Below are 20,982 nucleotides of genomic sequence, written 5' to 3'. Positions count from 1 at the left end.
TGTGTGTGTGTGTGTGTGTGTGTGTGTGTGTGTGTGTGTGTGTGTGTGTGTGTGAAGGACTGGTGGTCACATTGCACAGAGGGCAGAGTATTGTATTGTCCTCTGGGAGATCAATGACATTCCCCTCCTTTGAGTCCACAGATTATCTGTCTGTCAGCCTGCCTGTCTGAAAGTCTGTCTGTCTCTCTGCCAGCTGAGCTTTCTCTCTTCTACACCAGTCCTCTGTCCCTCATTCTGTTTTTTCTGTTTTTCCTGCTCTTCCAGTTGCAGTATTTGTCTTCCTGTGTGCCTCACTTACAACATGCTTGTACTTTCAGACCACTTGCTGATTTCATAAGAATTTAAAAGTTGAACAAGGCAAACCTCAAAGACAACTTTTACATGTTACGTTGAAAAAATAGTTGAATGGATGTAATATGTTTACAGGCCGTGGGCACTATTGTATCTGAATGTGTAAATGCTGGCCTGCTGACAGGTGCTTCTGTTTGATTTTTATTGTCTCTGAATTAAAGGTGCTCCATCTAACATTGGCCAAGTTGCACAGTGGTGCAAGTTTCCCCTTGTGACTCTATGATAATGAAAAAAACAGACAAACCTGGCTTCACCTCGATCGAATATATCCATTTAAAGTCAGACAGGACTAAACCTACATCTACCATTTTACAGGGCAAAGAATCATGGGTGAGAGAGATCTAAAGTGATTATTTTGGCTTTATTTCCTTCTGAGATGTTACGTTTTTGCTGGCAGAGGCTCAGTGAGTGATGGTAAAAGTTACTGACATGGGTGCTAAAAGACAGAAGAATGGTTACGACCCCTGCCTCTACAACCACATCTGTTCTCTTTCTGCCCTGAGGATCAAATCCCTCTTGCCCACCCCCTCTTCTCTCTTTCTGTCTAAGTAAAGAACAAAAATACTAATAACAACAAGATAACCCAAGATAACCCTTTAAAAAAAAAAAAACAACAAAAAAAACAGGCAGACAAGATGTTGGGAGGTATTTATGTTTTTCACATTCTGAATTGAAATGTAATTAACATATATGAACATATAGTTGATAAAGGTATTTTGCAATAAGTCTGAACATGCACTCCATCAAAGTAATACACAGTACATACTAACACATTGCACAATAATCCAGTTTACTTGGATGAACCAAGGCCAAGATCCTCACTTCTTTTTCTGATACACAAGCAGCCGTCAGTCACTTTTAATGTGCGTCTGTGTGTATTGGGTGTGCGTGTGAATGTGTATCTTTGTCTTTACAGAGGCACCTGATTTATTTCAAGCAGCAGCCGTTAATAAAAAGATCCTCTGGCTGATTATGGTATAGACCGGTAGAAGTCTGTAGGAGACTGTGAAAATACTCAGTGGGCTGCAACTGCTGCAAAGAAACATTCATCTAATTTCCATGTAATTAACAGTGACATCCCCTGCTTTTGATGGAAGTACCGCAGGCAACACACTTACTCGAAAATTGTTTGTATAGTTTGTGGCCTCTCCCTACATTTGAAGGCGGGTGTACGACCAACGTGAAAGAAACATGGCAATATCTTTGGTCCTGGCTCCAAAATCATGGTCCACGTTGCACTGTAAAAGAAGTTCAAAGGTGGCCATCGTCATGGTCTTGTGACTAAAGATAGCCTGGGACTACTATGACCGATGACCACTAACCAACCAATAGGAATGCAGCATGAAATGACAGCTGTGTAGCCTATGTTTATGCACGCTAAAAAATACTGCCTCTTGTACCTAGCCGTGACAGTGTCCACGTTCTCCTCCACCTTCTACCACTATTACAAGGGCTCAGTTCTCACTTTCATTGTTTACCAGTCTACCACAGATGGATGGATGACACACACTGATGATGTCTTATTTTTACATATTGACTTGTGTCTTCACCCACGACTCAGGCGTTATCATCACACAGTCTGCATACATCTACCTTGATGTCGTACCCGAGTTTATTAGATCTATGTCAGAGTGTCGTCTGCTATAAACTTATTGATTGGTGAAATCTCACAATCAAACAACAGGGGCTTTTAGACAAACTGGAGATTAACTGAAAATTGAGAGCAGTTTAAATTGGGTTAAGAGCTGATTTCATCTCTAGTGTTCTTGGAAAAACATCCTCACCTTTCGGTAATGAAGGAGTGGGTCTGTCTTTTTATAAAGGTCATTTCATGGTGTCTCTTCATTAATAGACACCACTGTGAAAAAAAACAGGAGAAAGACAAGGCAAGAGGTTGGATAATAGTGGATGAGATGAAACATGAGGTGCTCAAATAGATGTTGATTTTCAATGATGTTTTGCCATGAAATCATCATGTGTGACTGGACAAATGGAACAGCAATTGTAATAAATAATTACTTACTGCATTTTGACGGCTCCAGATGTATTTACCACTGTGAACATAAGTATCACATTAGTAAGGACATGCACAAACCAGGACAATGCTGTGTGATAGTTGTACTGACTTCTCAGTGTTGGGGGTGATTCACCTTAGTGGTGAAGTTTTTGTTTTCTGTTCATGGTCCTGATAAAAGATACAAATAGCTAAGTAAACTATTATCATTTAAACAGCATTTGGCAGTATCAGGTAGTTCATATTATTATTATTATTATTATTATTATTATATTCAGAGCTTATTAGAGCAAATATTCTTTACCTGCTAGCTGCTATTTTCATTTACAAGTGCAGGAATATATCTTGTCCTGAACCTTGGATTACTAGTCAGCCGAGCAGCTGTCACGAGTGGAAAAGAACAAATATCAAAACGATCTGGCTTTGTCAGGATTGGTCATTTTAGATGCTGTTTTCAGAACAAGGTTGTTCACGTTGTAAAGATGAATGGGCAAAATGGCCGCTCTCACAGAATCTTGGAGGCTAAAAGCAGACAGTTTTCTTCCCTTTTAAAAATGCAAAATGATAATTTCTAAAATATTTTGATCACAAGAATAGATTTCTGTTGGACTTTAAAGAAAAGTGAGTGGTGATATTTGATGAATTGATCCAACTAACAAGTGATGGAATATGAATATGAATATCGAAAGCCTGATAAAACTTATTCCTCTGTGTCATAGACCTTCACTATAGTTTAAAAACTATTCAATATTAAGCCAAACTGTCTTGCCACCATAAATATTCACTATAACCACCAAATATGCAGCTGAAATTGTTTCTAACAAATGCAAACAAACAACAAAGTTGTTGAGTAATATTTGCTACAAACTCCAGCTGTTTAATAAAAAAATTTAGTCTTTTTTGAAAATAAAATCATATATTTGTGACCTGTATTCAAATATTTACATCTCCAGTATGAAAAACTGGGCTCAGGATTTTGTTTTATTAATGGGTTTTGTTGATAATAAGATAAATACAGAATATGTCCAGAATTATTCTTTAAGGTGTTGCTTGTGTAAACAACAAGCTGCTGGCTTGGCTGAAATGGGCAGTTTATTCTGTTGATGTTATTGTGTGTGTGTGTGTGTGTGTGTGTGTGAGAGTGTGTGAGTGTGTGTGAGTGTGAGAAAGGGTCTAAAGTGAGAGAAAAGGAAGGATGGAGGGATGTAGGCTGAAATGCGGAGGTGAGCGAAAAAGATGGAGAATGAAATTGAGGAGAAGACGAGAAGGAGGAGAAGGAGGAAGGAGAGAAGGCATCTCCACAGCTGATGCTACTCTCAGCCAGAGGGTTCCAGAAAAACACACAAAGTAGCCTTCACCATGCACATGTGCACAGATACACTGATACACACACATACACACACGTACATATTAGCCTGTTTTTCACACAAACACACATATAAGCACACAAACACACGCAGGTGGGACCAAGGAGTGTAGTGTGCCAATTTGTTGTGCCCCTGGTCCCCTCTCAGGAGACACACAGACAGGCATCCAGCCATGCCAAGACTGGCACCCGTCCCACTAACACACACACACACACACACACACATATATACTGTGGCTGCAGGCACTGCAGTATCAGAGTTGTGTGTGTGTGTGTGTGTGTGTGTGTGTTTGCCTCCACTTTTCTCCATTTCCATAGACCACAAGAGACAAATGCTGAAGAATTGGGAGCATGTGAAAGACACCGCAGCCATTTTCACACATGGAAGCTGGAACATCGCACACTTGAAATATCTGTGTATGGTTGTGGTTCACACTTAAGTTTCTCATCCCATCCATTTGGCCTCTTTTCACACATACATGCTGTGGATATAGTAGATTTCTCTCCTCCTGTCCGCGGTGGCAGCACTGCCGGAGAGCAGCAGTGAGTTGGATAATAATGACATGCAGGAGGAAGATTGTCTCAGTACTGTCACATGTTGCCTCAGGGATGAATTTTAGAAATCATTTAGCATTTGAATGACTGTTTATCTCCATGCCTTCGTCAGCTTTGAGAGGAGGCTCATCCTCATTTCAGTAAATGGGCACTGAGACAGAAAACAGCCCTGCATTAGAAAAACGATGCTGATCTTCTGGTTAAATGGTAAAAATATGGCATTCACATCACAGAGTAATCGACCAGAAATGTGTGCTTATTATTTTGATTCTGCAGCACTTGACAGAGCTTCGGTAGATTAACACACAGCTGGCAGATCATTTCTCCATGTTCCAACCACTGGTTCAGCTCCATACTTTGAAAAACATCATCATTTTCTTGTTGGGGACACTCCAACCTCTGAAGGATGTAGTTTGCTGACCCAACAAGACAGTTCTTTTTTCGCTGCTCACATCTAATTTCTAAAACAAAAACCATGAGTCCTGCTATTCTGGTCTGTTCTTTCTCAGTGCGCTCTTTGCTGCTAATGTCATTGTCACTGTCCTCTGGGCCAATTATGCGGCGTGTATTGTCTGATTGGACTGCATATTGTTTCAGCAATCAGTGCCTCTGTGTGGCTGTATGTGTAAGGGATTGTGTCTATGCGGGTAAGTGTGTATGTGTCTTAATTCATTATCTGATGTGATAAGTATCTTTGCAGAGGAGGGTGGAGAGGATAGCATAAATTGAAAGATAAAACAGAAAGAAAGAAAGGCCTGACTTCTGTCTTTCTGTCTTTTCAGGGGCCCAGTCTGGCTCTAATCAGAGAGTCGCAGGGCCGACTGCACTCAATTATTCACTCATTAGTCAGCAAACAGGAGAGGCCACAGAAAGCTGTGTTCCCTGCATGCTACTGTTCACACAGTACATCCCTCTCTTTGTCTTTTCATCGGTCTGTCACTTTTTAGACATCCACTGCACTTGTTACATTTTCTAGCTTTAGTTTCCAAAGCTTTACCTTAGTTCAGGAGCCTCAGTGGTTTTACATGTCAAAACTGTAATGGATATTTGATGACACTGTAATCTGTAAAAAACAAACAGTGTTGTTTTTCTGTGCTTTTGTTTGTTCATTTGTTTTGTTTTTGTTTTTGCTCTGACACCATCACAACTCTTCAAGGAAATATAGCAAGACAGTGCTGCCCTCAGCAAGAACAGGATTGGCAACTCAGATAAAATCAATGTCTATAACACAGTGGGCTGAAAGGCAGCAAAGGAAAAATACTGTTGGTCATAATCGTTGGATAAATTGCCCGGTCTGCTTTGGCACCAAATGTTGTCTGGGTGCCATAGCCTTGACTTATTCTGCCCATGGAGATAGTTGCTATTAAGTTGGCACTCCTTATGAGCCTGTCACTCATTTCACTGGCATGGTTTACTGAACCCCACAGAAATCAAATTCAGTGGATAGATGGACAGAAAGGAATGTGTGCTGAGCTCTCCGCAGCTCGGCCTGTTGAACTGTGGGCCTGCAAAATGTGTCAGTGCTCTGATTCTGTTATTTATTTATTTATTTATTAACTGCTGAACCCAGAGATATATTCAGAGGCCCAGAGAAACAGAAAACAAAACCAAGAGCCACAGACTTCTTTGCTTTTTGAGTTTTTACTTTATGAACTTAGAGAATGTTAACACCAAGATGGATGTATTTAAATCTGTCCACACTAGCAGTCTCAGGTTTTCACTGTAAAGATCCTCGTCCACACAGACGTGCCAGAGTAATAAAAGAATGGTTACAACCCTCTCTTTTGATCGGCATTGCACATTAGAGCAGTCGTCTAGGACGAGTAGGAGAGATGCAGCCCATAAAAGGCCTTCTATGTTTTACAGCAACTTTGTCATAAGACGTGTTATCCAGCAAAACCTGAAGTTAAAAGTGTCTTTGTTGAAAGGACCTTTGTTGTATCTCTCGCACTCTCGTTCCCTGTCATCTCTTTACCGGTGCTTTCCAATAAAGGTTACTTCACTTGTCCTGGCTATGGCAAAGTTTTGCGAATATAAAACCTTCATGGAACAGTGTAACAGAGGTCTCTTTTATAATGGTGGTCTATGAGTAACATGCTTGTTGGTCTGGAGGGGATTTTTTAGCACAGTTAGTCACAGGTGGATATTGGTAGCAGGGCTGACTGGTCATATCCAGTTCTCTTAAAACGTCCATGAGTTGTTCACGTGAAGAGAGATGGAATTTTTATAATTTTATAACTGCAGCTCACTGACTGCACCTTTTACTTTACAGCCATTTATAAACTGACACTGTTTTTTTCAGTCGGTGATGGGAGGTATCAGGAGGAGTGTTTGGAAAACCAGTTGTACAGGTTTTGTTTAAGATTTTTTTTTTAGATTCAGCATTTAGTTTTGCACTTAAGGAGGGTGACATTTTGATTAACTATTCATAATATACTTTTACAGTGCTTATAAATGTAAAAAAAAAAAAGAAAGGAAATGAAGGTGTGTATGGCTGTTTTCTTATGCCACATGTTGTTGAATGAATGAACTGTGCTCCTTTATGAATTATCATTACTGCTCATGTAAACTCACCTGAGTGATCCACCTTAGTGTGGTCTCAATGACATCATGAATTAAAATCAGCTCTCCCTGTCGAGACTCACACACTCGCTGTCTTTGTCTCTCCATCCAGCGCTCTCTCTCTCCCCTCTGCTCACTCCCTCTGTCTCTTGCCCCTTCTTTCTTTTGCATTCGCCTGCACAACACCCTTACAACAGAGCTGTCAGCAAGGTGTGTTTCTGTTTCTGTGTGGGTGTGTGTGTGTGGGTGTGTGTGCGTGTGTGTGTTAATGAAACTGACAAATCTACTCTTGCTGCCCCTCCCACTCCGAAACCAGACCTGACAAACAAATGAAATATGCATGCTCAGCAAATGCGTTTCATATTCTCCTGGCAGTGGCCTTCTGCAGAAGCTTCAGAAAAGTACACTTTAAGACTGACAAACAGCTTTTCACACTGTATCCTGCAGTGTTTCCAGCCTTTGTCATTTCAGTTTCCGGAGACACATAAAAAGTCAAAGGATAGTCATAGATATCAATGCACTACCATTAGAATGAAAGTGAATCCAATAGGACACTTTTATATTATTTTTGGAATTTTATGGGTCAGAGCCTGAGCTCAAAAATGTTGTCAAGACCCACCTGTTGACAGGTCCACGATCAGATGTCACTGGTTGTACTGTAGCTGTTAAACAAGTCCAGTCCAAAACTGACAGCTACTTTCACTGACAACGCACTTTTCTACTTCTGCCAGACACATGCCAAATATTACAAACTTCTCCACAGTTCAGCTGGGTTGTTGTTTTTTACCCATGGCGTATCCTTGTCAAGTTTGTAGGCTTTCAGCTGATTATCCAGATGTAGGGTATGGGAAGAGTCATTTGAAAAAAAAGATTGAATGTAGTCATACTATTGTCTACACTTATTTGCAAATAGCATTTTAAAGAACATTTATCTATCAGAGAGAAAAGGCAGGAGAGCGGGGTCAAGTCTGCACAGAGGATGTTTGGGAGAAATTAATAATATCTAAGTACTCACATTCACACACAGCATAACACACACATTTTCCCAATATTGTATAGATCACGATAGATGTCATTGCTTAACCAATATTTAATAAATACGTCGAGTGATCTATTATGAAAGAGCTTCTGTCCGAAGTATTCCAAACAAACACACACAAACACACACACACACATGCACCACACACACACTCGTGCACACAGTGAGAACCCCTGTCTGTATCCAAACACACACTTTCTCCCCTCAGCTATGCACTGTCAAACACCTGTGTGTGTGTGTGTGTGTGTGTGTGTGTGTGTGTGTGTGTGTGTGTGTGTGGAGGGAATGCGGAGGTCATGTCTAGCCCCACGGCAGTTCATTAAAATGCATGTGTATGGGGGAATGTGCGTGTGTGTGTGTATGTGTGTGTGTTACTACTCTGTTCACATAACTGTTTACATAATTGATGAATATGATAATGACACAAGCTGGCACTGTGCTCATGTGGGCATTTGTGTGCACGCTCCTGTGTGTGTGTGTGTGTGTGTGTGTGTGTGTATTTGTGCTGGATGTTCATAGCTAAGGCAGAGGATGCCCCAATAGCATCACATGCCCATCATCTTTGCACTGACAGTTTGACCACTGACAGCACTTTGTTCTGCTGGCAGACAGACAGGGAGACAGACCGACAGACAGACAGACATGCTGAAAGCATATGGCGCAAGACAGGAGACCTATGGACCCATGTGGTCGTTAGAAAAACACATTCCTCTCTCTCTTTCACTCTCTTTCTCTTTCTCTCTCACTCTCTCTCTCTCGCTCTCCTCTTCCCCTTGGCATATGTTGTGTGTGGTTGGCTGTGCGCCACATGCCGATCCGATGCCCTCGGCACTGCCGGGGCTCTGTGCCACCTGTGCCACTCTCTCCCACAGCAGCCCCCCAGCTCCCCATACACACACACACACGCACGCCCAAACACTAGCTCTCAGTTTGCACCTGTGTCTGTGGGAGAGAAACTCAGACAAGAGAAACACAGACATCATATTGTCCTCTTGGTGAGTTCAGCGACCTATCTGATGGATTTTTTGACACAAGGTTGTCTTAAAAGATCTCAGATAGGCCAGGTTCACTGTTGAACACTTTTATCTTTTCATATTATGTATAAAGTTGACAAAGACATGGAAATTCTTTATAAAATAATGTAAGAAAAGTGCACTGTTCAAGACTATAATATTTCTTATACTGGATAGCAGCAGTTCCTGCTCTGCAGTTAAAGAATTTATCCATGTTTATCTTCAATTATAAAAAAAGAAAATGGTTCCAGATTAAATTTGTAAAAATACAACAAGCTTGGTTTCCCTTCTTCTAGTGTGACTACAAATCTAAAAACAAAAATTGTTTTTTTCCCCCTGTGTTCTTTTGACTCTGTTATTGGAAGGAAATTAGTTCTGAGGACTTAAACTCCAGGTGAAAATTTAAACTGATCTTTTAAAAATTCTGCTGCTTTTTAGATAAATGTTATAAATAGTATTATTTTATTCTCTGGACCAGCATCTTTAAGTAAGTCAAATGAAGCCTAAATGAACCGAGACCTTGTGTTGTAGCTGAACTGTGCATTCTCCACTCAACAGCTAACAGGCAGTGTGATATGTAGCTATGTGATATGTGGCTGTAGTGCATAGTAATATACTAGCATACAAAAAAGGTCGACCCAAATTAGCAAGAGGCCCTGTGGTTAAATTAATCAGTGTTAAGAAAACCTAGTTTTGTTGTGTATAATGCTGCACGCGTAGTTGTAGCTTGATTTGTGTTTGTTTTACATCTCTCGCCCAAGGATTTGATATTACTATATTACTAGTGTGGAGCTCATTCCACTTTCTTTTTAAATAATATTAACTATCCGTCTGTCTCCAGGAACTGGCAGCTTTGTACTTCACACAGTCACCAAAGTCTTTGGAAGGATTTCCCATCGTCTGCAGCTTTAACATATTAGCATTCTTCATTCAATGGACAAATAAAAATAGCAGAATTCCAGTGTTTTACAACCCTGTGGGTCTTTTGCTGTAGCCATATATTGTAACAATGTGTATGTTGTTTCATGTGTAACTGCATGAATTGTGCGAATGTGTGCTTGTCTTTTTAGTCCAGGGATAAGTCCAGTAAAGCTCACTCTATAAAGCTGCCTTATTAAAAAAAAAATAATTAAAAAAAAATCAAATAAATACATTTCCATTTCTAATATCTAATCGCTTCATCAGGTCTATTAACATGTTTATTTTATCATGACCATGATTCCAACACAAAATAGAATCTGGCTGCAGAGGGGATTGTGAACGCCAGCAGGCCCAGACTTTCAGGGTGGATTGTCCCTTGAGTTGTGTCAGTCCAGATGTGCTGCCAACAGCACAGTGAGAGAGTACAGTCAGATTATCAGGGATTTAGCGCACACACATCTACACACTTACACACAAACATACATATATCGAGACACACTGGCAAATACACACATAGTAGTACAGCACTGGGATGATTATGATGCTGTGTCTTTCAAGGCCATGATTTTTCACTCATATCATACAGAATATGTCTTGTGGTCATACATTTTATCTGGTGCTTTTTACTGAATAAACATCCAGCTTGGAAATGCAGTTTGTTTAGGAACGAGGACAACATGAGAAAGATCTATATAGATATTTGAGTGTGCGTATTTGTGTGGGTTTGTGGGTGTGTGTGTGTGTGTGTGTGTCGGACAAAGAGAAAGAGAAAGAAAGGGAAAGATGAAGAGATAAAGCAACAGAGCTGCAGGTTGCGTGCAAACTGGCCAGCTAAACAGAACGAGGAACAAAAAGACTGTTATCTTTTGGCACTGCGGTCTGTCAGACACACATTCACATGTACGCAGAATAACTGCAGGCTACACCTTTGTTCAATCACTGTGTTGTGGAGCAAACTCTGGTGGGCCCACATACAGTGTCACGCAGCATTCATGTAGTCGGTATTCAGCGCAAACATGATTCATCTGTTGAGCCTCAAGCAGCTACACACTGTTAGAGACACACAGAACACGGCTATCATCATCTGCCTCATCTTCATTGTCGTCCACTGACTGATAAAGGTCTGAACTGCCATTTTGTCATCATCTGTCAACCCCCCCACTCCCCCACCCCTCCAGTAAGTGTTCCAGATAAATCCAAACTAATCCCCAAATTCTCAGGTCAGCTACCACAGCTGACTCGTATACACAGACACACATTCCCAGCCAGGTTAGCTAGCTAGGCAGGAAGTAGCACACCTGACCCCACGCCGCTGTTTCCCAGGCCCTTAAATGCCAAGACTAAAGGTTACCTCTTTACATGCGCTTGACCCCACACACACACACACACACACACACACACACACACACACACACACACACACACATTTTTTTCCCTCTCGGATTCAGTCAGAATCTAACAAACCGATTTGGCTAGGCTGGCACTACCACACCTGACACACTCGAGCACACTCAGGTGTCCCTGCGATAGTCTCAGTTGGCTGTAGGATTCTGTGGAGAGTTAATTGGATCAGCTGTTAGGTGAGGAGTCTGCATGTAAGATGGACACAAGCCAATACACTGAGTGAGGGCTGAATAAAAAATTAGGTTGTTGAGAGATAAACAAGTTAATAAGAGAAGCACAATGCAACGGCCATACACACTAAATTAATTATGGAGGCACTGTTGCTAACTTGACTGATTTGTTGCTGCAACCAAAGTTTGGAGAGAGATGTAGTTAAAAAAGAAAAAAAAAAAGAAGCACAACTGGGGTCAATTTCGAGTGTTGGAAATATATTTATGTTGCTTTTTTCACAAATTGATTTGACTGATGCCAAATAACACTACTTGCTTACTGTCTAGAAAATACAAAACCAAATGTTAAGTGGGATACAATAGCCTCCTTCTGTGGATCAGCATCAGCTTCTCTGTCACTGCATCATCACCAAATAAGATTAGGTAACCAAACTACCACCAACCAAGTAAAATTAACCTCAAACCTGCACATTTATGCCCAAACACCAGAACCCCAATGTTATCTGCTGCTCCTATGTGCTTATTGCATAAATTAGACTTGTCAATAAAATGAATTAATTTAAATTTAAAAAGAAAAAAAAAAGAGGATTTTATAGAGGAGAAGGTTCGGGATGATTCAGACATTTAACACACCAACCATGTTGTGAAACCATCAAAAAAAATCCTGGATGGTCTGATTTAAAAGATGGGTAAAAATACTGATTTGTAAATCAGCTATTTACAGATACCTTTTTCTCAGAGGCAAAGGAGTGATAGCTGGTATAATATAGTAGATTGTAATTACAGAGATGAGGTTCCAGCCTCTTTACAATTTATAGAGGAACATAGGTCTCAAGGGGTTAATGAAACATCCATTTGTTGCAACTTGAATTGAAGGATATTTAGCCATGAGGCCAACAGGTCAAACAGAATCGTATCATTTTGTGGGTCAGCTGTACATTAAATGTACTGAACTGTGGTGTGTCATTCCAGCTGCTGGAAAGCCGTAATTCATCTCAGTGGGGGTGAAAAACATTCAGAAGACATAATTTCAAGTGTTGTCAACATATGGCTCGCTCATTCTTTGTTGACTTACCTGCAATTACCTTGTGTAGAAATCCTCCATTTTTCTACTGATGCTTAATTTCACAGTTGCTTGTTCATATTTCTCATGCCCTCAGGCCGTACCGCATTTCCTTTTACACTTCATGTAATGGACAATAGAGAATTAGTCGGTTTAACCCTGATGTGTACATGAGTGTGTGTGTGTGTGTGTGTGCGTGTGTGTGTGTATTTGTTTGAATACAAACGTGCATGAAAGTACATGTAAAGCATGAATGCATGTTAGATTGTGAACATAGACAATGCACACTTTCAAGGCCCCAAATCTGAAACATCTTAATGGCATCAGCCATTGTTAATTTTATTATTTACACTTGTGCGTTTCCTACATTTCAGAATGTCATCTATGAAAAATGTCTGTTGTGTAACGAAGCGTCTCCTCTGGTCTCATGATGTTGTTCCTCACATATTATTTTTCTTCTCTCTACAGTCTGATTTTTCTCATGTTGCCTTTAATTGTCCTTGTCAGCCCATCTCTGCAGCTGGGATTTATCAGCCAATTAGACAAGTGAAAAGGAAAAACATTACACTCATAAATAAGAAGCTGAAAGTCTTTTATAGTTGATCAATATAAAATAATAAAATAATAACATAACTTCATAGAGGGAGGGAGTAAACTTTATAGATGATATACATCTGTAGTATGCTCTAGGCTGCAAAGGCAATTGAAAAGAGGAAATAGAAAACACCTGCACTGCTACAAATGTCCATATTTCCAACAACATAAATCAATTTTTTTTAACAACCAGGAGCAAAAACGCTCCAGCAACAGCAATGGAGTCTAGATATATCATTGATGATATGGTCTTTATGATTAACATCAACTCATAATGCACCCAATAAACTGAAATATGAGTACATTATTGATCTCCTCTTAGTAATTCAACATTTGAGCATCACAGCAGCCAAGTTACACACGAATGATACTATATACTCTGTCTGAATATACAGTATATACACAGTATATACCTCTTGAGTGTATTTGAATATAGTGCATGGTATTCTGTACAAGTCAAGTATATTCTTTAGGCTATGTTGTCTTAGGCTACTGATATGTCAACATGTTTAATTTGAATTGCACACAACTTTTGGGAATAAAATCTACAGTATACTGCAGTACTGTAGTACTATATTGTTTAACTATATAACAACCATAACGTAGTTACAGAGCAACACTGGAGTCTTTCTTCTGACTTCTTGAATTAAAGTCCAGTATTTACTTGCACTTTAGCTCAGTTGTTAGTTTGCTAGATGCTTAACTTAAACAATTCCCTTTTTACATTGGCTTTCTTCCATTTTTGCACAATGTAGCTTACAAATCATGGCTCTATCAAGAGAGCTGTTCCAAGATTGTGCCGCATTCATGTTAATGGCTTTTCTTTAGCACTCAAGTTCTGCAAGTAAAAGGTCTCAAGGTTTCTGATGCAGCTCTTTAAGCTTTTTAAATTAAACTAAAGGTTCAGTTTGTGATATTAAACGGAGTAGTACCTTTTTCTCTCTTTCTTCTATGTAGATAAAGCTTTTTCATGTTTTTTGTTTGTGTTTTTCTAATGCAGGTTCAGACCATGGACACTATTCCCATGCTGTTACACTGGAGGGACTGACTACTAGCATCCCTCTCTCACTACAGGAAGTCATTGTGGTCAAAGTCATGAATCCATGTCAAAAAAGCTGAATAGAGAAGTAAGTTATTTTCTCTCTTTATTTTTAAATAATTTAGGTATTGTGTTTGAAAAACGTCAGCTTGTTAAGTTTGCAAGCTTGGTAAATGTAGCTTGTTCTCATGCCATATTCGCATCATAAACAACAGTTTATGTCAACCTCCTGTTTATGATTTTGAGTTGGAGTCATGGGCAATTAATGAAAAAAAACACACTGGAAGATACATAAAAAACAATATTAACACAATTTTTTCAGCCGTTTTTAAAATGAGCTCTTCATTTTTGTCTGTTTTCACTTGTTAACAAATTGTGAGCTGCTAAAAAGGTAGCATAATAAACAGCTATTTTAAGCTTGGTTTCCCTTCTCCCAGTGTGACTACAAGGCTAACAACAAGGGGTAAACAACCAAAATATAATGCGTGCTCATGCCCAGTCAAGAATTATATGAAGTTTTCCTCCTCTTCCCGGAATGCAGTATTTGTCAGGTAATTGTCATTTTTTATAAACACAATAACTATCATTTTGTTGCTAATACGAGAGGTGACTCAAATGCTCATACCTGCCAGTTTGAGCCAACACATCAGACTCTTTTCATGCAACAGCTTGTTCGCAGAGGCAGAGAAACCACAGGTATGAGGGCTCATTTCAGTTAGGTGATACAGTCAGACATTCTTATGTGTCAGCATGAACAATACCAAAGACCCTGGGGCTGGAACAACAAAATGTACAGTCTAAATGTCTTCCATGAGGATGTCTTTTTCACCCAAGTTCCTGAATGGACCTCGGTACAGAAAACTGCAAACTGCATGTACCAGCAAGCATTTCACCTGGCTGTGTGGTGAGCATTTATGTAGAGATGAAATCATTTGTTCAGTTTTTACAATGTAGAGGAGGAGGGAGAGCCCCTGGAGGGAAGAGTCCAGACTGTAAAGACCAAAACCATAAAAGGAGAGGAAGGCGTTTGGGCAGAGCTTTTTAATGTTGTACCATATTTTAAGAAAATAAAAGACAGAGAGGGAGAGAGAGAGAGAGGGGGAGAGAGAGAGAGCTGTAACACAGAAAAAACAAATCATCTACACTTCAACTTGGAAAATGTGCTGAATCACGAAAAGATCAGTGCAGGTTTTGTTGTCAGTCACAAGCTGACTTCCATGGACACAAACAATACAAAGATATGTGTCTGGAATAAGTAAGTACAGTTTTTCTGAGGGAGCTGAAAAAAGTCTTACTCCACTCCTTCACATTTACCAGATTACATATCTCTCCCTCTCTGCTTTGATTTCCCTCTTTAATATTTCTATGCTATTTTACTGTTGTCAGTGGGAAGAACAAGCTCATGTATTTTTCATAAATTTTACCCTGACAATACATGTTTGTAAATGTGTGAGCTTTTAGCAACTAGCTGTCATGGTTAATATTCTTCTGTAACAGGGCAGTATCAGCCCAGGTGCTGCTTTTACCAGGCACTGAGCAAAAAAAACAACCCTGCATTAAAAGAAAAGAAAGAAAGTTATAACATTGGAAATCACTTTTTCATCTATTGATCCAATCACAGAGTAAACAATGTGGCATTCGGGTTACATAGTATTCTGCTATGAATGTGTCTTTGCACATATGATATGATGCACACAGCTTAGCCAGGCTCAGCTTTTTCATCAAACGTTCCCATACATCTTCTTCATACTTCTTGTTATTTCAGCCCAATTCCCACATTACACAGCAAACATATTAGAAATATTGTGCTCATAACCAGAGATGCTTCCACGGCACAAAAACAGCTATGTAATGTAAAATGTGACAGATACAGTTTATGAAAATAGAAATATAAAAAAATACAATCATGATTAGTAAAGTAATTAAATCATGACAGTGTCACATACTGCCTGTATTATGTCACATACTGTAACAGTAGGTGTCCGATAAGGCCCAGACTTATCATGACGTTCTTGTTGCTCACACATATTTCACACTGCAGAGTGCTCGTTACCCTCTCAGCATGCCTTTCTGTCTGCTCATAAGGTATCTGTATGTTTGTTCTCTTCACAGTTACGACTTTCCTCTCTCCCTCTCCTTACAACATACCAGTGGAGTCAAAGTATCGTAAAAACACCTCAGCTCAGACACACTAAAGTCACACACATGGCAAAACACACACACATGCACGCACACAACACTTTTTTTTTTTTCCAAGTTAGTAATGACTCTCTCGTCTGAACGGCCAACCACTAGACTTTAAATAGCCACACCTCATACAGCATATCAGCTGACAGTGAGCCAAGCTGACGCTGAGCAGTCATTCACCATCACCAGACCGTGACTATAAGCGTCTTGGTCCTCTGCTGTAGAGGCAGTAAGGAGAAGCGGTCAAATGCTGTCAGTTTGTAAGCTATGAATTTAAACCTCTGCTTTTTTCTGTGTGGTCTGAAATCTGTATGGGCTCAACAATAATGCCTACACTTTGTTCTGAGGAGATACACATGTATCAGATATATTTTGATTTAGATCAATTATTGCTAACAAAGAGTAATTATCAGAGCAATGATATCGGTGGTGTGCTGTGTGCGTCTCATCTCATCCTGGCTTTGTTGTGTCTGATTTATAAGGATGTGTTGTTTGTGAATATGTGAATTGCTTTCCTTCAACTAGCTGTTCTTAGTGCGATACTGACTGCTGCGTTATAACAACCATTGTTGTTGCGTTTCCCTTTTCCCCACGGTTTCCTTAGCAACAACTGCTACACAAAGGAATTAACAGCATCGGCCACCTGTTTGATTTCTCTGGCTTTTCTCTGTGGATAACTAATAAAAAGGAAAGAGTTTTGTGATGCAAGATACCTACTCAGTTCAACAACTTTGCAAAAGACGCAGGCTGAGGTAATTACAAAATGTAACAATATGAGTCTGAGATATTCCTGGATCCTGACTTGTCTTTTCCTGTGGGAAAAATAACAGGAAACTAAACTGTTTCTAAATAAGAACATTTTCCAAGCTGAGGCTTATAATAAATAATGACCTCTAGGTAGAGAGAAAAGCTGCTTTATTGTCTTATATATGTAGAAAACTGTTCATCTGATTTTTTTCAGATGCTAAATAAACAGATTTTAATCATCTCTGCACAGCAGTTACAACATCTTAGTTTTTGTGTTTCTAGTGCTGAATTCAGTCAGCCCTCTCTGTGCTTTTTTGTCTTTTGTGCCTTGTGTGAATTACAGTAACTGCACTCCCTGAACCCCTAAACAGCAGCAGTAAGCTTAACTGTGCTTGTCCGGATATTTTTGCACCTATCATTTCCACACTCATTTCCACAGAATTTCGAACACTGGATGGAGAACTGCGATTGCCATTATTATTGTGTTATTTCAGCAGCATATAATAGACCACATGCTTCCTTAATAGTTAGGAAACGTATCTTTAACATCAGACCACAGACACTGCAGAGAACAACAACTCAAATAGTGGAAAATCAGTGTTGAATCTATAAGGTGCAGAAAATCTCCACTATGTTAATCTTACTTGTCCTTAGATACACTCCTAGTTGAATTGTGTTTATTTGTCAGTCTGCCCACACTAAAAATAAAAAAATCAATCCATGATCTGTAAGTGTTTACTTGCAGCAATAGATGGATGCATTTATCCTGCCCATTTATTTTGTAATAGAGAGCAGCAGTTGGCAAGAAGCCTTTCCCTGAAGATGACTTTGCAAGATCATCATTTCTAACCATTACTGATAATAGTAACAAAACGTAAACATAATAAAACATAATTGACAAACTCTTCAGACATCAGAAAGGTGAAGTAGAAAAGCAGCCCAGAAAAAACCAAAGGAAAAGACAATCACTGTCCCCACAGTCTCCACACAACCTGAGGAGGAGCATGCCGAGGCTCTGCATGTGTGGTCTTAATGCAGAGGAGTCATTTAGCTGTTGAAAGAAATATTGACATAACCTGTGACTATGCATCTCCACGGCCATATGACATTGTCTTCAATTGCAGGCCATGTATTGGAAAGTATGGAACAATACAAAGTTTCATCAGGTTCGGTTGACCAGGCCTCAGAGACTGTGTTAGTGCTTTCTGCCATTTTGCCTTCGTGCCAAATGTGATGATGTTCTGCCAGCCTGCACAGTCTGCCTTCATGTTTACAACAATCTAAAGCCTCTGTCTCTTGAAAATTGCCTGTTAATAGGGTGAACGGTTGAATGCTACAAACTACATGCTACAGCGTACCTGGACTGTGTGAATGTGTACACGCTTGTATATGATTGACTAATGCTGTGTGTTGCTTAGATATGTTGCATTGCGATGTGGCAAAGGTTGAGCGAAGATCAACCCAAACCCTAACCTTATGTTGTTGGGGTCTTGAGCAGCATCACCCCCGCTGCGCCGATGCACTGGTCTCATAGAAATGAATGGGGAGGCTGTTTTTTGTGACGCAGTGCTGCTGCCGGTCTCAACTCGGCCTACAGCCGAACAGAACGGATGGTTTGTGTTTAACCTTGGTCTCAATGTCACTCACCAGCCTCATGCTTCTCAACAACCCAACAGCCCTCCCCTCTCTCCTACAACACAACACCCCCACCACCACCCCCCCTCCCTCAGTTGGTGTGTTTGAGCTTCTCAGCAGGGGGCCTGCAGTTCCAGAGATATGTGGGGGTGGTGGTTGTGGTGTGTGTGCGTGTGCATGTGTGTGTGCGTGTGTGTGTGTACAAGCATATGTGTGTGCTTGTTCATAGGCATGTGTGTGTAGCCTTTCGGCTTCTCTCTGGATGTGCTAATGTGATAATTGAGTATTCCAAGTTCTGCCTGCAACTGTGTCACACTTACACACACACACACACACACACACACACACACACACATCACACAGCTCGTTTGTCTCAGAATAGCTTCCTCACTTCTTGATGACATTCCTCAGCCTGAGCTGTGTTGAATAGTTAGTGATAACACATGCAGAGATTAATCTGTTCTTTTTTTGTTGCTTTATTGCATGTGTGTCGGCTTGCATGATGTATGTCGCATCTTCTCAGACACGTATTTAGCAATTTATTTTTTTCCCTTGCATTTCCTGCTTGTGTATGAAAACCCTACAGCCAAAAAAATGCTAATTAATGATTTAACAGTCATTTTTGATCATTTTACTGTGAGTTTATGCTAATAAAATAGTGAAAATGTGAATTTTTGATCTATTATTTCTGTGTAATTTCTGCATTATAAAATTATTGAGTCTAGAAAAAAAACGAAAGATATGAGAGGCAGAACACTACAGACAAAGTTTGCGAGAAACTGCTTGCCTACAAATAGAACACAATGTGCTCTCTCTCCCTCTCTTTCTCCTGTCTTCATGCACTTTCTCACTGCAGGAAGATAAAGCAGAGAGATGTCTCCTGAATCCCTTTAAAGGAGCCACCAGGGCGCCCAGGGACCAGTGAGCAGCACCCAGAGACCAGCACTCGTCCTCCTGCCCAGAGTCAGAGGAGCAGTGAACTGAAGAGTTGATGCATACAGAAGCCAGTAGGTCATATCTGCACTCTGAGGCTCCAGGCAAACACATCACAGACAAACCAGAAAGGCACTCTCTGGCTTTCAATATTGATCACTTCTCACACATTCACAGACACACACACACACACACACACACACACACACACACACACACACACACACACATCACATGTCAGAGAAATCAATGAACAGACAAATTTACACTGGCTGTGAACCAAGTAATTCCAGTAGTATTTGTGTTTTTTGAGTTTATGTGAGCTGGAGTGTATATGCATGACTGAGAAACAAGAGGAGAGAGTTGAAAAGTTGAATCCAGAAAGTTCTGGGAGGATTTTTAACAAACGATTGGTGGGGGGGACTATATAGAGAGGAGGAGAGGAGGCGTTGACGAGGCGTTGTCGGAAGGAGAAGAGAGGAGGGGATTAGGGTTGGCGGTTCGCTGTCGAACCAGCATCGATACAACGGCAGCATTTGCCTAATCCCCTGGTAATGGGAGCTTAGCAGCCTCCTCGGACACACAAACACTCCCACTGCCTCCTCCTCCGCTCTGCTCCTCTCTTCTCCTTTCCTGCCCTCTTCCCTCCTCATTTACATAACATTAGAAACATTAAGGCGGCTCCAACAAGGCCCTATTATGTGCGTGTTGGTTTTGGGTCCCAATGCGTCGGCCCCAAGGCTTTGGAGAGAAGAGGAGCAGAATGAGTCAGGACATCACAGAGGCTTGTCCACTGTTTTGTCTGCTGGAGATGGTTTGTGTGCTTCTAAAGGACTTATTGAAAGAAGAGAGAGAGAGAGCGAAAGACAGACAGAGAAAGTGATAAATGGTTTTCTGAGAGTCCAGGGCCAGTGATCTGATTGCAGATGTGTGTCTAAAAAGTCAGCTGCAACATCCTGAAAATACACAGGCTTCAGTTTAGATAGGTGTTGTTTGTTTTCTTGATAATTAATTCAGCTAAACTAACATAAAAAGCACCATGGTAATGATGTTTCATGGACGGTTCTTGGCACCAGAATTGTTTTTCAGAGCTGAAGTTCAGACATCAAGGTGACAGAACAGAAAAACAGAATTGAGATTTTCACCCAACAAGCGACTGTTTACTCAGTCTGCCACACAGACCCGTCTTTATTACCATGAAACTATTAAATTTGCCATTTAAAACAGCGTCTGTTCAACCATAACAATTTGGCTTCAAGTCTGATATTGATAAAAGTGATAATATATTGTGCAAAAGTGCTGCGGAAATGGTGTCTTTGATATGAAAAAAAAAAGATAAATAAATGTCAACATGATGTGAGAAAAAAAGCAAACCCATACAATTTGTCT

At 40.3% G+C, this 20,982-nt stretch overlaps 1 long non-coding RNA gene across 1 annotated transcript in view; it reads left to right on the top strand.

Annotated features, from left to right (window-relative positions):
• The window catches only part of LOC147818871 (uncharacterized), a 61,555-nt gene that overhangs the window by 12,852 nt on the left and 27,721 nt on the right, over nucleotides 1-20,982 (top strand). The window contains exons 2-3 of the long non-coding RNA XR_015437515.1: nucleotides 14,053-14,179; nucleotides 19,517-19,667. This is a non-coding gene — a long non-coding RNA (uncharacterized LOC147818871). The remainder of the gene's footprint in view (nucleotides 1-14,052; nucleotides 14,180-19,516; nucleotides 19,668-20,982) is intronic.

Source organism: Seriola lalandi, unplaced genomic scaffold, assembly GCF_002814215.2.
Source record: "Seriola lalandi dorsalis isolate HSWRI2012SDOR001 ecotype SW California unplaced genomic scaffold, Sedor1 jcf7180002054425, whole genome shotgun sequence".
Classification (NCBI taxonomy): Eukaryota; Metazoa; Chordata; class Actinopteri; order Carangiformes; family Carangidae; genus Seriola; species Seriola lalandi.
The sequence above is the reverse complement of the archived record's forward strand: the minus strand, read 5'-3'. Positions and strand labels throughout refer to the sequence as shown.